Source organism: Phyllostomus discolor, chromosome 3 (genome assembly GCF_004126475.2).
Source record: "Phyllostomus discolor isolate MPI-MPIP mPhyDis1 chromosome 3, mPhyDis1.pri.v3, whole genome shotgun sequence".
Lineage (NCBI taxonomy): Eukaryota > Metazoa > Chordata > Mammalia > Chiroptera > Phyllostomidae > Phyllostomus > Phyllostomus discolor.
In genome coordinates, this window is record NC_040905.2 from 154,082,725 (window position 1) to 154,099,521 (window position 16,797).

Here is a 16,797-nt window from a genome sequence, read left to right on the forward strand (position 1 = left end):
CTGGTTGAGCAGGGCACTGGGGCCACCATGCAACTTAGGACACTGGAGCCTGCAGGGGATGAGGGATGGAGGATTCTTCCCAGAAGCCAGGCTCTTCAGAGCAGCCAGAAGCAGAAGAGCAGACTCCCTGAGTGTTTGTGCAACTGGACCTAGGAGAGGAGTCTGAGGTTCTGTGTTGATCAATGAAGTAACAGTCTGAACACTGGTATTGAGTTCCTCATTCCATCCCTCTCTGGAAGCTGGTGAGGCCTGCACATTTAGGTTAATCTTTAAAAAATAAAATAAAATAAATAAACTATTTAAATTTGACCTTGTTTCTTTCTGATATACACAAGCACATATACAACTACATATGTGATAGCATGCTCTTCCTGCCTATCCCTTTTTTTCTCCATTTTTGGCCTGCTAATAGAGAAAATGAACATTGCCATGATGTCCCTTAAAAAATATGGTTCCCAGTTTCCTTGAACCATGGCTTCTTGCCTTCCTCTTTGAAGAACAGAAGCTTCAGCACTTGTTCCAGCTTCTCCACAAACTACTGTACCCTGAGCTCCATGCAGTCACCCAGCCATGGCTCCAGCCAGCCAGCCAGCCAGCAGTACAGCCAGTGTCTGTGCAGGCACTAGGGGCTCAGGCTCCCATAGTTCCATGTCCCACTTCACCAGCATGCAGAGCAGCTGGGGCCTGGGGGCCTGGCTGCAGGGTTTGGTGGGCATAGGGATCATCCAGAGCAAGAAGGAGACTATGAAATGTCTGAATGACCACCTCTCCTCCTACCTGGAGAGGTGAGAAGCCTGGAGGTGGATTATTGGAAGCTGATTATTAGAGGATGGAGAGAAAAATCCTGGAAGAGCTGGAGATGAAGGGACCCCAGGTCAGAGACTGGGAGCATTATTTCAATGTCATAGAGGATGTGAGGACTCAGAACTTTGCAAGTTTTGTGGACAATGCCCGCATCATTCTGCAGACTGACAAGTATGAGATGGAGGTGGCCACATACCAATCTGTGGAGAGTGACGTCAATGGAATCTGAAAGGTTATTGATGACATCAATATCACTTGGCTGCAGCTGGAAATAGAGATAAAGGCTCTCAGTGAGGAGCTGCTCTTCATGAAGAACTATGAGGAGGAAGTGAATGGTCCACAAAACTAGATTGCCAACTCTGGATTGACTGTAGTGTTGGATGACCCCGTATTTCAGGACCTCAGCAAGATCATGGCAGATATCTGGGCCCAGTATGAACAGCTGGCTCAGAAGAACTGAGAGGAACCAGACAAGTACTAATCCCAGAAGACTGAGGAGAGCGCCACAGTGGTCACCTTGCAGAATGCTGAGATAGGAACTGCTGTGGTGACACTCAGCTGAGACGTATGGTTCAGTCTTGGAGATCAATCTGGGCTCCAGAGAAATCTGTAGGACAGTTTGGAGAACAGCCTGAGGAGGTGAAGATGCACTCTGCCATGCAGGTGGGATAGCTGAACAGGATCCTGCTGTACCTGGAGTCAGCTGGCCCAGACCCAGGCAGAGGAGCAGTGCCAGACACAGGAGTTATGAGGCCCTGCTGAGCATCAAGGTCAAGCTGGAGGCTGATATCACCACCTACTGCAGCCTGATGGAAGAAAGGGAAGACTTCAATCTTGGTGATGCCGTGACAACAGCCACTCATACAAACCATCCATAAGACCACTACCCACAGAACTGCAGATGGCAAAGTGATGTCTGAGATCAACAGCACCAAAATTCTGAGGTGTTAAAGGCAACAGAAATGCAGCATCCCATTGTGGGGGTGGTGACAGGAGGCCAATACAAAATTTAGAGATCATTGAAAAAAATATGGCTCCCAGTGACTCTCAGAAAGTAGTAGCAATGTATAGGGGGTATACAGAATTGAATCTGTAACATAAATATAAATGATCCTGAATTTCTTTTTCCTTTATTTTTAATTTGCCATGTTTCTTTGATAGTAATATCTATTGCTACAAAGTACTGCACTGTGTACAAACAGCACAGTTCAAAGCTTTTAGTATAAAATAGAGTATCCTGTGTTGATAAGAAAATAATTAAGATAAGTTTGAAAAGACAGCATTTATGTTTGTCTTTACTTTATCTACTATTTGTGTAATATTGAGTCAACTCAATTTTCCTTGCCACACCATCCTCAAGCCTTCTTCTCTTCCTTGTCTGTTATTTATTTATTTATTATTTCACTTCTGTTTCTTCCTAGATTCTTCCCCTGGTTATATCTGCACAGTGCTGGGTAATCTTCCATTTAATTGAAGGTTTTGGGTTGTGTCTGAATGTTGGTCATAGCCATCGTCAGGAAGTATTTATTCTTCTCCCTGACTTTCCTGGGTTTTCATTGTCCCCCAGTATTTGCTACCATTAATTTAAAGCTGGGATTTCTGTGTTTCACACACATATGAAATATCTAAGTTTTATTCACTTGCAGCAGTTTGCTGTGTACATTCTTGGGGAGCAGGGAAAGGTGAACACATGTATTTCTCGTCTCTCGGTAGTGTGTGTGCTGATGGGTGGAAAAGCTCCTGTTCATGAGTGAAGAGAGATGACCGTGGTATCCAAACAGCAGTCCCCCCTTCTTCCCCCACACTCAGTTTAGGTATCAAAAGAAAAGGGTTTTTTTTTTTCTTCTGTAAACCATTTACTTGTAGGGCTTTTATCTTCTCTTATTACCTCAGCTTTCCCCCAAAGAAGAAATCTAAACCCCAATTAGGATGAGTGAGGAGAGAGGGGAGTGGCAGAGTTAGGTGCCTGTGTCCCCAGGGGTTGTCCTCACTAAACAGACCACAAGATTCTCTCAACCAACCTAATTTCTTTCCATTTAACTAATACAAGGCTGAGAGCGGCCTTTGCAGGCCAGTGGGCAGGAGCTGAGAAACACTCCCCCAAATGAGTGAGGATATGTGTCTGTTTACTACACAGCATGTTGGCCTCCAGCTAATGACATTAATCCCCCTACTGCGTTTCATTAGGTGACAGACAGGGAGCCACACTTTGGAGAGAGTCAACTGCTTCTCCCCATCAGCCAGCTGAGGAGAGGAGTCGCTCCAGGATCAGTGCTGCTCCCCTCATTTGCTTTTCTTCCTCTATTATCCCTGACATGTTCACTGAACTACAGACTGCATATGTTTAAAAATAATTAAATGTGCTCCAAACAAATAGGCAATGTTTCCATGATTCCTGCAATGAACGTTCTGGGTGTTTTGACAGATTTTTCTGCTCGTTGGATTCATCAAGCAGCCTGGCTCTTTGCTGTCACTCCTGACAACCTGGCAGATAAATCTCCAGGGCAGGCTCCCTGGCCCAAGTTCCTTCCCTTGCTCTGACTTTGAGGCACAGAGTACTTTCTGACTAAGGGTCCAGAGACCACTGGGGGCATCCACATCTGGGTTCCCGGGGTGTAGCTGTTCATAAGTGGAGCCATTAAATGAAAGATAAAGAAGAACAAAATAAATGTGAGGTTTTATTTTGAATGGTTCTACTATATTATAATGGGAAGAGAGACTAAAAAATAACCCTGAGGATAAAAAAGAAAAGGTACCAATGGACATTAAGACCATCCTCACCCCAATCCCATGTCAAATCTGAACTTACCACACCCCTGCCTGCAACCTCTGTTCTTAATATTTAAAAAATTAAAATGCCTAGTTTAGAAGATGAAGAAGAGCCCCAGCTGGGTGGCTTAGTTAGTTGGAGCGTTGTCTTGTATAGCAAGGGTTTGTGGGTTCAGTCCCTGGTCAGAGTGCATATGGGAGGCAACCAATTGAAGTTTCCCTCTCACATCTATATTCTCTCTCTCTCTCTCTCTCTCTCTCTCTCTCTCTCTCTCTCTCTCTCATATAATAAACGTACTTGGGTGAGGACTAAGAAAAAAAGATGCAGAAGAAAGAGGATGAGGAGGATGGAGGATACAGCTTACATAAAATATAGCAGGATAAAACATTAAAATATGTATAAAGAAAGTTAACAAAAGGGGGAAAATAAGTTAACAAAGAGACTTGGTAAGTTTAGGGCACAAAAAACATACTAAAAATAAAAGAAGCCTAATTATTTTTCTTACTGAGACAAGGGTCTTCCTCATACAAAGGATATATTGATATAGAGTGACATAATTAATATCCTCAAAAATATTCATTGAATAACAGATTGGTAGCTGAATGGGAGTTTCTTGATTCTCAGTATAGGCTTATGGAATCTTAGAAAATCATAACTATTTTAGAGGAATTCTTTGAAGTGAGGACTATGTGACTGTGTATGTCCAACTTGTCAGGGAGAAATAATAAATACAGAGTAATACAACTCTAATGGTCTGGCTCAACCTAGGAACAGTTTTAAGAGAAAACATGGCAATGGGCACTCTCTATCTCCTTTAGGCAATAGTCTTAACAGAGATTTGAATTAATATTGACAATAGTCAATGTGTAGTAAGAGCAATTTATCCACTGGCTACTACGACAGTAGTGCCCAAGGTTATCCTAATACCATATGAATCTTAAAGAACTGAAAAGAACCTTCAGGAAAGTAAAAGTTTCTCAAGGGACAATTTTCTAATATATTGCAAAATGAGTTATCAAGTACTGAGTTCAACACCAGAAACTGGCCAACTACAGCCTGTTGGTCAGACCCATCCTGCCCCTTATTTTTGTATGGCCTGTGAACTGTGCTTTTGACATTTTTTCAAGTGGTTGAAAAAAATCAATAGAAGAACAATATTTTGTACCATGACAGTTATTTGAAATTCAGTTTCAATATCCATAAGTAAGGTTTTGTTGGATCCCAGCCCTGCTTACTCACTTGCAGGGTGAGCTCGGCTACTGTCCATCACAATGGCAGAGTTGCAGCAGAGACTGCAAGGCCCATGAACTCTAAAATATTTATTCTCTGGCCCTCTATAGAAAAAGTTTGTGGACCCCTGTCCTATACCAGAAACAATAAAAGCATGACTACCATGTCATTAATATTTTTTCTGATCACCAAAGTAAAACAGATTAAAAATATGTCATGTTTTCTAGCAGGCTATTTGATCATATGTACCAAATAGCACAGAGTATGTTTGCCTTTCGACTCATAAAGTCCACTTCTGAGGAATTTATACGAAAGTGGAAAGTGGGGAACAATGCAGATGTACAACCTTATAGACAATGATTAAGTGAATTATCATATAATGAAGGAATGAAAAGCCCTGCAGCTCTTAGAACGATGATTGCATATATGTAACCAGGACATGAATAAACTGGAAGCATCCTCAGCCCACCTGCACCATCACCACCACTTAGGAGGAAGACTTCTTTGTTTCTGGAGAAAATCCTGGCAACCCTTTGCTTCTGGGCATTCCTTAATGCTAATTGGGAAAATCGGTGGGATTATGCTGGGCTGGAAAAGGTTAAATTGATTTACATTTTATGGGCATGGAACTACTGCTCTTGAGAAGAGGAAATGGGAAGGGCATGGAGTTGGGAAGTTGGGGAGAGGGAAAGGGGCTAAAGCGCAGTATCAGTTTCCTATGGCTTTTATGGCAAAGTACCACTAACTAGGTGACTTTGGACAACAGAATTTTTTTGTCTCACAGGATTGACAGTCACAAATGCAAAGGCCATGTGCCCTCGAAAGGCACTAGGAAGGATCTGTTCCTGGCATCTCCTTGGCTTGTCGATGGCCATCTTCTCCCAGTGTCTCTCCACATTGTGTTCCTTCTGTGTCCACAGATTTCCTTTGATAAAGACACCTGTCATATAGGATTAGGGCCCATCCCAATGTCCTCATTTTAACTTGATTACTTTTGTAAGACCCTACTGTCAAATATGGTCACATTTAAGGTACTGGGGGTTAGAATTCTAAATTTTTGGTGGGGAGTGGTGGGGAAAGGCACAGTTCAACCCATGCAAGCAGAGACAATGGAATAATCAAAGCCGGGTGGGGCTTCTGAAGAGAGAGCTGATATTCTCCTGGCGACTACATAGAAAACCTAGTGAGACAACTGGTTCAAGACAGCGTTGGGTTGTTCCACTGTGTGCCACACAAAGAATTACCTCTTTGTATTGACATTATGTTTCTCCCCACTCCTTTTTCTTTATTTCACATTTCCTTTCCTCCTCTTTTATGCTCTCTCGCTCTTTTTTATTTTTAAAGCAGGAATACATGCTTTGGGTATAAAATTCAAAAGATCCAAAAAGTAGTATAATATAATGAAAAAGAAGCCTCTCTCCTCCAGTGCTGTTCCTAAGCCATGCATCCTCAGTAGGCAACTACTTGTTACTTCTTCCCTGTGTTCCCTTCAAGGGATATTCTGGGCACATTGTATGTTTGTTACTGTTGTACACAATAATTACCCATTATGTGCATGGCTTTACTTTGCTTTTCTTCAGTAAAAGATACGTCTCTGGAATCATCCCATGTCTGTTCCTATGGAGCTGCCTTATTTGTTTAAATAATTGCATTGTAAGGTTGTTCCCTAAAGTGTTTAACCAGGTGTTTATTAATTAACATGTAGGCTATTTCCATTCATTTATTATTACAAACAATGCCACAATGGCTATTTACTGTAAATGTAATTACTAATTACTCATAAGATTATATATATACACACATATATATGATCACTCCTATATCCAAATGTTCTCCATGAAATTTTCACTGTATTATATTCTTAAATGCAACATACAATAGTGCCTGATTCCTCACACCTCCTTCAGCACACTGTTATCAAACATTTTAGTGTTCACAATCTGAAAAATGAAAAAGTATTTTATTATACCTTTAATTTGCATTTTTAGTGTTATGAATAGGTTTGTGTATTTTTATAGGTTTAATAGCTATTTGTATTTTCTTTAAGTTGTCTGTTTATGTCCTTTGTTTATATGTTGGGTTGTTGGTCTTTTTCTGGTTTATTTGCAGTAGCATTTTTATTTTAAGAAAATTTACCCTTTTCTCTGGTAGGATTTGCAAATCTTCCCCCTGATTATTATTTGATTTTTGTCTTTTATTTTGTGCTCTAGTTTTTTTCCATAGAGAAATGTTAATCTTAAAGAGTCAGATATCATTTTTATGACATAAAGAACTTCCCTATTTAGAAATTAACAATTATTATTACACATATTTTAAGTTCTTTCATGTTTTAATTTTTACATATATTATTATTCTATAATCTGCATGGATATTTTGGGTGTAAAGTTAAATCACTCCTTAATGCCTTTTAAAATATATTAAGCTGGGCATGCTACCACACTAAGACTGAGTGAGGTGCTGCTGCTAATGTGTATTTTTTATATGTAAATATGTTTACTATAGGAATTGGGATAGGAGTGAATATATCAGTGTAGGTATTAAGGTGTGCAAAAAGTATAATTTTATTTTTGACAATCTGATTTCCATTTTGGGTCATTGCACAGTCCAACTTGGGTAAGTTTAATCATTTGGGATAAATATAGTCAATTAAGAATCACCTTTTCCCATCTTTTCCCCCTGCTCAATCTAGATGCCTCAACATCTTGGTAAATGCAGCAGTAGTGTTAGGCTCACTCTCTAGTCTCTGATCATTCTTGCTCTGTGAGGCAAAGCACATTTTTTAAAAATTTAAGTCTTACAAACCTTACTGTTTAGGTTTGACACAGAAATTTTAGGAAAATGCTCGCTGAGATACTCATGTTTATATTTTCACCCTGTTCCCCCAGTGTAGATTAAAAATAAGTTATTATTGGGCTATTGTACCAAGGAGGGTAGAGTTATGAAAAGAAAATCCCTAACTCCTCCCCATCACCCACAGACCTAGTTCCAGGGAAAAGTTACAGAAACCAAAAATAACAGTTGGTAGATCTGAAAATACAGGAAATCTGTGCTTCAGCATGCTGGTGAATGATCTAGAAGGTGACAAGCTAGGTACCAAAGCTACTGTGGGACAGCAGGGGTGCTGAGATGGCTGCAAGATGCACCTAGGCCTAACTCTGGGCTAGTTCATCCCTGGTCTCTGCAGTGGGATGGGAAAGAGACAAGTGGTTTCTCAGGTGCTTGGAAGGGTTGACGTGAGGGCATGAGTCCTGGACCTGGATGGGAACTGCAGTGGTGATGAGGAGATGTGATGGAGGGGAGCTTTTTGACTCTTACAACCCTGTGACCAGAAAAGAACAGGGCGGTCCCAGAAGATGCTGTCTATTTTATGTGGTTTCACTGTTACAAATTACTTTTAGTGCTATAAGGACCACATGTTTATATTTCATGGCATAGAGAAAGGATCTCTGGTTATCTACAGAAATTCAATGAGGCATGGAGGGCAAACAGTAATTTGGTTAACATCTTCCAGTTGTAAAGGTAAAAAGTCAAGTAACACAACACTTTATATAGTATACATAAAATTTTCATAAAAAATAGTTAACCCAACATATAAAGCAAAATTTTAAAAGTAATGTGATAATCCAGAGTGAAAAGATTGTAGATGAATTTGATTTATTGCTTTAATTTAAATATTTATAAAGTAGTGCAATATCTTAATCATTTTATAAAAATGGAAAAACAGTGTATCAGTACATATAGTTTTAGGAAAATTTGAAAATACACAAAAACACAATAAAGAACATAAAATTATGTAAAACTCCAGACCTAAAATATCATTCATGTCAATGTTTTAGGTATGAGTTTTTATTTTTATGTAGGCAGATTTATTTCTTACACAATTATTTCATATCTCCTTCTTATAAACTTTAAAAACTTTAAAAGAATTATTTGAGAGAGAGAGAGAGTAACATCAGTTTGTTGTCCCACCCATTATGCATTCACTGGTTGCTTCTTCTCTAGGCTCTGACCAGAGAGCAAACCTGCAGCTGTGGCATGTCAGAAGGATGCTCAGACCAACTGAGCTCCCTGCCCAGGGCATGCCCTCCTATCAACTTTTAAGCCTTGACAGCATATTATGGATATTTTCTCATGTCAGTAAATATTCTTTACTACATGACTTTTCACAGTATTCTATGAATTAAATATACTATAAAAATTAAAGTATTTTGTGGTACATGTAGAATTTAACATGATTGTTAAAGAATTATACAAATAACGGTATGATAAAACTATTTATAGGTAAATCTTTATTTAAATCCTTATTAAAATTTTAAAATTATTTTTGCAGACACAAAACTGCTGTGTTATAGGTGAAATACATTAAACTAGCCTGGAAAAGTATCTAATTACTTATAGCCAAGTGTCCACCTTGCCCACTAAAATTATGCTAAATGAAATAAGCCAGGCGGTGAGGGACAAATACCATATAATTTTGCCTTTAACTGGGACCTAACCAACAAAACAAACAAGGAAGGGAGGTTTCCCAACTTTGTAGTCACATCTACCAATGTGACACAAAGGACACGGCAGAAGCCCTCTTGAAGGTGGATGTTCCAGTCCCACTTGTGATGGTTGCCAGGTGTTTGACTTGCCCCCAGTTCAGGCCTCAGACACTGTGGAGCAGACAGACCACCCTTGCAGTGTTCTGAGTGCCTGATGCACAGAACTGATTACTGAATGGTTATTTTTATGCCACTAGGATTTGGAGGCGGTTTCTTATGAATCCTTAGATAATAGTAACAATGGAAGATAAATATTTGCATTCTTTACATAGACAGATTATATATACAACTCATTCAAGATGACTTCAAATTATATAGATACTACTTAAAAAGATGAGAAGGCATAATATGCCCATATTTTATCCCAGCTCAAATTATCTGATCCAATGGTAGACAGCATGAAGTCATACTTTTATGCTAGTGTTATAATACAGATGCCAAACAGAGGAATAAATAACCGAGAATATAATCCAAATCTCTGCAATCCAAGTCTCTGCAATCCAGTTCAAACTGTATCCTGTTTGTGGACTCAAAGAGGGAAAGGTAAATAAAACCTGAGAAGAATCTTCATTGTGCCTAGTAATAAGAATCAAAATAAAGTGAAAAGCACTATAGTCATTGATAGTAAATGTGCTTTCCTGAAGTCATGTGGTCCTTGTGTAGTTTATCACCCAGAAAAGCTCAGACTTGCATCTGTAATGCAAGAAAAAGACATAATGTTATAGGTCTCATGTATCTATTATTTGGGCAAATAAAATGTTGTCCTGAACTAGCTGAGGCCAGGACTTGAGTCCAGCAAACAATGAAATGATCATTCTCTACCTGGTCCACATTATCCATTCCAAAGACAGTAATAAGGAGGAGGAAGTGTTTGAGGTTCAGGAGGGACTTTGAAATTTTTATTTCATGTGCTATAGATCAGTTTTCTTCCTCTGGATATACACATTATTTTTCACACTACCAGATTCTGTTTACACGTAAATTATTGAGAAAGTTTTCAGTTCAGTTTTTGTTATTACAGCTCGTGCAAATAGTAACCTACAAGAAAGCAGTTGGCTCAATGCTCAGTGGCCTAAGTGATGTCCAGTCGAATTGGTCACTAATCCTTTTATTGAGATCCCTGTAGACTGAGTGAAAGGAAACGCTGTAACCATAACATCAGGGCAAGAAATCAAAACCAGGACTGTTCTAGCCAAACCAGGACACCCCCTTTCAAACATGACTGACTCCAGTGAAAGGCATTTAGCATAAATGGAAGTTAGGTTCAAAGATAAGACTGTTTATGCAGACAGATAAGATGTGCCATGACTAAGAAGACTATACGTGTTAAGACATAATTATGTTCAACTTGCCAGGGAGCCAGATTAGGGCTAGAAGAAAAAACATCTGTCATATTAGTCAGGAAGTTAACAAAAGCCCCGCCACTGGTGACTCTAGCCTGTGCTTGTCAACAGCTTCATAATTTGAGGATCTATGACCCTCGTTTGCCTTCAACACCCTAAAAGCATACTTATTGCAGGTCTGCCCTTTTTATTAGATATAGACAAGAATAGGCATGGGTGGTGGAATGGAGAGAGCAAAGACTTGGGAGTCAAATAATAATAACGATACTAATATCACAGGGGAGTTATGAAAATAAATGGGATTAATATTTAGAAAGTGACTCTCACATTGACTGCTGATGTTACTTCCTACCAAATGCTTAATATTTCAGAGCATTCCAGACATATTCATATGTTTATTCAGTAAATGTTGAGTACTTCTAATGAGCCAGACTTTCCTGCAAGGATTAAAGTGCATTAGTACACAAAACAGATAAATAGCCTTCCCTCCAGCAAGTTTAAAATCTGGATTTTGATGAAAGTCTGAAAATAATTTGGGTCTAAATTACATATGAATTCTGGGACAAAAAGAGGGCTTATTATGTTTCCCTCTAACTGTCCAAGTACATTTCTTCTAGGGAGTATGAAGATTAAACACATCCATGGAATTTATCGCTAGAACTGTTTTTATCTTTTTTAGTATTAAACTTATTGAGGTAACATTGGTTAATAACAGAGTATAATTTTTAGGTGTACAAGATTGCAGTTAGACATCTTTTTACTCTATTGCATGCTTAGCACCTGAAGTCTAGTTTCCTTCCACTATCATATACTTGAACCCTTTACTTCACCTTCTCCTCACCACTTGTCTCCTCTGGTAACCACCATTCTTTTGTCTATATCTGTGAGTATGTTCTGTCTGTTCATTTGTTACTTTCTGTTTTATATCCCACATATGAATGTAACCATAGGGTTTTTGTCTGTTTACTTCTAACTCATTTCGCTTAGCATAATGCTCTCAAGATCTAGCTACATTGTCATAAGTGGAAATATTTCATTTGTGTTTAGGGCTGAGTGGTATTCCATTGACTATATAGACTAATCTTTATCTGATTATCTGTTGATGACATTTACGATGTTTCTATGTCTTGGCTATTGTAAATAATGCTGCAAATAATGCTTCAGCTTCCTATCATAGTAAAATTGCTTCAGTAGAAAGTTTCTTCTACATAAACTCATTTTGGATTTTTTTCAACAGAGAGCTTGGATAAGTACAAATGTGTATGCATCTATTCAAGGCAATTGGGGTCATAAAATTTATTAGTATTAAGACTCAATGTGAGCCAAACAGTAAGAAAGAAAAAAACGGACCACTTATTGCTGGGTTACTATTATCTAAACACATATGGAAAAACAGTACACTACGTTCTATTAACACAAAGCATGCATCCTGTTGTGGTGTAAGAGATACATGTGCAAAAGGTGAATACACTAAACATGCTCTTACAAAGATAAGTATAGGAAACCAGAAGTATAAGCATTCCTTTTCCCTTGGGACAGCTGGGGAGAGGACATGGGGCAGTGAGGGCTGGAAAGCTTTGGGGAGTAAACATTTTTTTCTCTGGGTCTTGATTCACAGAGATGTTTGTCAACTAGATGAAGGGTGGGCTGCTGAGAAATTCCTAGGCGGAAGCAGCAGCATGAGCAAAGCACAGAAGTAATCAGTTAAACCTTACAGTGTCCCTCTGAGGCTGATTAAATTCTCTCAATTGTATAGATGAAGAAACATACTCAGAGAGTTCTTCAGTTATTCTGGTAAGAGAGGAAGCGCCAGCTTTTCAAGCCACTTTGGCTTTCCCCAAAGCATATTCCTTCTCCACTATATTAAGCTGCATCCCTGTTCATAGAATGAAGACACCTATATATTAGGTGTATAAAACTGCTATTGTACTGTTCAAGAGCTGAATATCTTTAGCTATTGATCATTATTTCATTATTTAACCTGGCATGATTGTAAACTCCTTCCTTAAGACCTCAGATACAAATTAAACAATCACTGGGTACTTGGTGTTATAGAAATGGTTTTACAAGATATCTCAGAGGCTGCAACCTCAAATATAGGATAAAAGATGGGGCAGGGAGGGCACAGAGTGGGCTTGCACACCACTGCCTTGTGTAAAGGGGCAGCTGCTATGCAGCAGATGCCAGTTGTTGCCATGCCGAGTGGTAGGCCCAGGGCAGCCAGATTTCCTGATTTTTTTTTTGAGAAACCAGAAATATAGGTTTCATTTGGCAACTCCCCATTTTTAGCTTTTGGAAACTAATTAATTTTTTTGAAGAAATACTCTGGAGACCAAACAAAATGTTTCTCAGGGATGTGACTAAGGGGTGCCTACTGAGTACATCCAGCCATTTAAATTGCATTAGTAGGTGATAGCATTGATGATGGGGGTGGGCATGGAGTGAGCTCAGGGTCAGTGTAGGTGTTCAATGAACATCTGTTGACTCATATTTTATGGGCCGTCTGAGATATCTGGAAACTTTCTGTTCTTGTTCTGTATTGAATTAAGTCACCTATCTTGGCACTTATAAGAGGAGCCTATGCTTCCTGACTGATCTCTTGGGGCTCCATTCATCTCCAGTCTTGATGGTGGATCCTTGGTCCTACACTTTCAGTATGAACTCAAGTGACAAATAAGAGCTTTCTGATAAAGTTCTGCTGTGATCCTTGTCACACAGCAGAAGCATGGGGGCCACTCGTGGAGGGCTATGGTGGCAACTGGCCTGTCTTCTGAGATGATTGGATGCAGCTCTGTGATAGGGCCTGTCTCCTTCTGGTCATTGCTGACTGCAAAAGAACCATAAGTAAGAGCAATTATATACACATACTGTAAATCTTGTTGGTGTGACCAAAGAACACCTACAAAGTTGACTCCCAGGAGACAAGGTAAGAAAGTTACATGATTGGTTGTATGGACTTTCAAATAAACAAACAAAAATGCTCAAGAACTCTCAGAGGTTATAATACTCATAGCATGTTATTCATTAAAGCTGTATAAGCTAAAGAACTCATGAGAGTAAAGGTTCCAAGATATCTTTCTGAATGATTTGGGTTTTCCTTGCTATGGCTGAAATAACCTCCAATTAGATTTGGTTGCCTAATACAAACAGGCACATACACTTACATTGCACTTTCAGTATGCTGGGTGCTTTGTCTGCTTTACATATTTAAGGTTTATAATAATGAATATCATGACTGGGAAGATTGTGAACAAGAGAAATTTATTTTTCACCCTTCTGAAGTCTTGGACGTCTAAGATCAAGTTGCAAACGTCATCAGGCATGGGTGGAGGCCCTCTTCCTGGTTCATAGCCAGTGCTTTCTTGCTGTGTTTTCAGTGGGAGGGCCTACGGAGCTCTGAAAGCTCTCTTAGAAAAGCGCTAATCCCATTCATGAAGGCTCTGCTCTCATGACCCAATCATTTCCCAAATACCTCACTTCCAAATATTATCACATTGAGTCTTAGGACTCCAACATGTGAATCTGGGTGTGGGGGAGGTGCACAAACATTTACCTCATAGTAAGTAGCTGCAACTAATATTCCTGCTTTAAGGAGAGGAACTAAGGCAAAGAGAGGTTAAATGACTTGCTCAAAGTCACATAGTAAATAATAAAATCAGGATTTGAACATAAGTTGTTGAGTTTCCAGAGCCATACTCTGCTTACGGGTACAATTTAGTATGCTATTTATTACATTCTTTGACAAAACCAACCTCTCAAACAGACATGACAATAGGTGGAAGTTTTAAATACTATATTAGTTCAAAATTGACAAAATATTCAGGAGTGAATAAAATCCTCATACCAGAGACCCTGAAGCTTTAGTGCACCATTAGTGTATGGGAGGCTACATAAAACGGTGGCCTCTGGGTCCATGCCACTCTGGTTTGAAATTATCTCTGTGGCAAACCAGTTACTCAGGTCTTGTGCAAAATGATGAATAAAAGTGACTATTTCACTTTATAAGTGTTGAGCAATACATAGAGAGTAGCTACTTAGCTCTCAGAATGTGGCCAATACATGTGAAATGCTTAATTAATATTAGCTATTAGCCATTCAAAACCATGTTTAATCATAAACTAAATCATATGTATTCCTCTATCAAATATTACAGTGTCCACATTATGTCTGGAATTAGACTTGTGTAGTGGAGAATGGAAACATGAAGAAAGCACAGGGTACATATTCTAGCAAGAGGAACTGATGTATAGCGAAAAACTTTCTCTCTATGATAAATTCTGTGGTGGAGTTAAGTCCACAGAAATATGGGAACAAGTGTGGAAAGAATGATCTGTTCCATCTGGAAAGTTCAGGAGGGCTTCACAATGGAATGACATATGAACTAGACACTGAGGACTGTATAATTGCTCTCCAGAAATAACAATCCAAGCTACAAAGTAGAAAAGTGGAAATGCTCCATGTCTTAGAATGGTGAGTGGTCAGTATTGACTAAGCAGTGGTCTTATCTCTAGTTGTACAACAGAATCACCTGGCTACATTTAATACACTTTATTTTACAGAACAATTTACAAAAAAGTTGATCAGGCAGTAGAAAGAGTTCCTATATACTTCTTTGCCCTTGAGCATTATATATTTTTAAAATACTCCATTGGAAATTTTGATACACAGCCTGGATTCAGTATTCTTGGCTAAAATCTATATAGAATGTGATAGCAGTATGTTCTGTGCATGAAGGGTGCAGAGAATGGAAAGAAGAGGATGAGCAATATGAATGAGGAGACAAGCAAGGTCAAGGTAAGATAGCAATGTGCCCCATTAGGACCTGCCAAGGAGATTTCAGGCAGGAAAGTGAGATATTCTGATTTATATTTTAGAAAAAAAGACTGATGGAAGTGTGGAGAAGGGTTATAAATTAACTGGAAAAGGGGAAGGCCATAAAAATGAATTGGGAGAATGCTGAAAAACCTCATGCAAGAGATGATTAGGGTAAATAGTTGGAGCTGGAGGGCCATGTGTGGCCCCTACGACAGAATGGGAAAAAACCATGGGGCTGCTGGGAAAGGCAGAAACTATTTGACATGCGTGATAGTATGGAGGGATGGGGGGAGAACTTTATTCCTTGTAAAATTGCGAAGACATATTTTCTCTCCCTTTCTCTCTTCTTCTATCTCATGGTGTCCCTGCCTCCTTTAATTTCTACTTCATTCCTCTCTCTGCCAGTTCTCTCATTAACTCAGCCTCATTATACAGAATGGCTGTCTTGTCCTTGATTCTGTAAGACCTATCTTCTCTGATGACCCTCTCCAATAGATATGACAGTCATATCTCCAAAGGGAGCTATCAAGTCATTCTTTCACACTAGGTCAGCCTCAGCCCAGCCCCAGCCCCAACCAGCCCCAGCCCCACACCCAGATCCAGACCCAGCCCTACCCCCAGCGACAGTGCAGCTCCAGCCCCAGCCAATGGATTGGCTCTCCTTGGGTGAGATGTTCTCCTTTAGTCCATTCACCTCTAGCTGACTGGGGGAAGGAAAGAGTCAGATGATGCAGATCATGAGGGCTTTGACAGAAGGACAGGGGACTATCAGAGAATAAAACTACTATCAATATGTCTAGTAAAAATGGACAATATAAAGTGATTGATTAAATGGGAGGGAAAGGACTAAGAGGCAAATATGTTAAGTACCATGAGAGAGAGATAAATAATCACCATGGAGATAGAGAGAACAGAGGGGTCAATTTTGGTTGGACTGACCTTCCTTCAAAGTGTTTCTATCAGCAGCAACTTCTAAGGAGGGCTGTAATTATTTTCTATTGCTGCCAAATGAATGACCACAAACTTAGTAGTATAAAGCCACAGAAATAGTTTCTAATGTCAGTAGTTCTACAAGAGTCTCATAGGCTAAAACCAAGGTGTCAGCAGGACTGCATTTCTTTCTAGAATCTCTGGGGGAGAATCAGCTTCCTTGCCCTTTCCAGCTTCTGGAGGCTGTCCCTTGCTTGACTTGTGGGTCTCTTCCTCCATCTTCAACACAGCAACCATGATGGAGTTCTTACCTCATTGCATCCTTCTGACCTCCTCTTCTGCCTCTCTCAGCCCCTGTGAC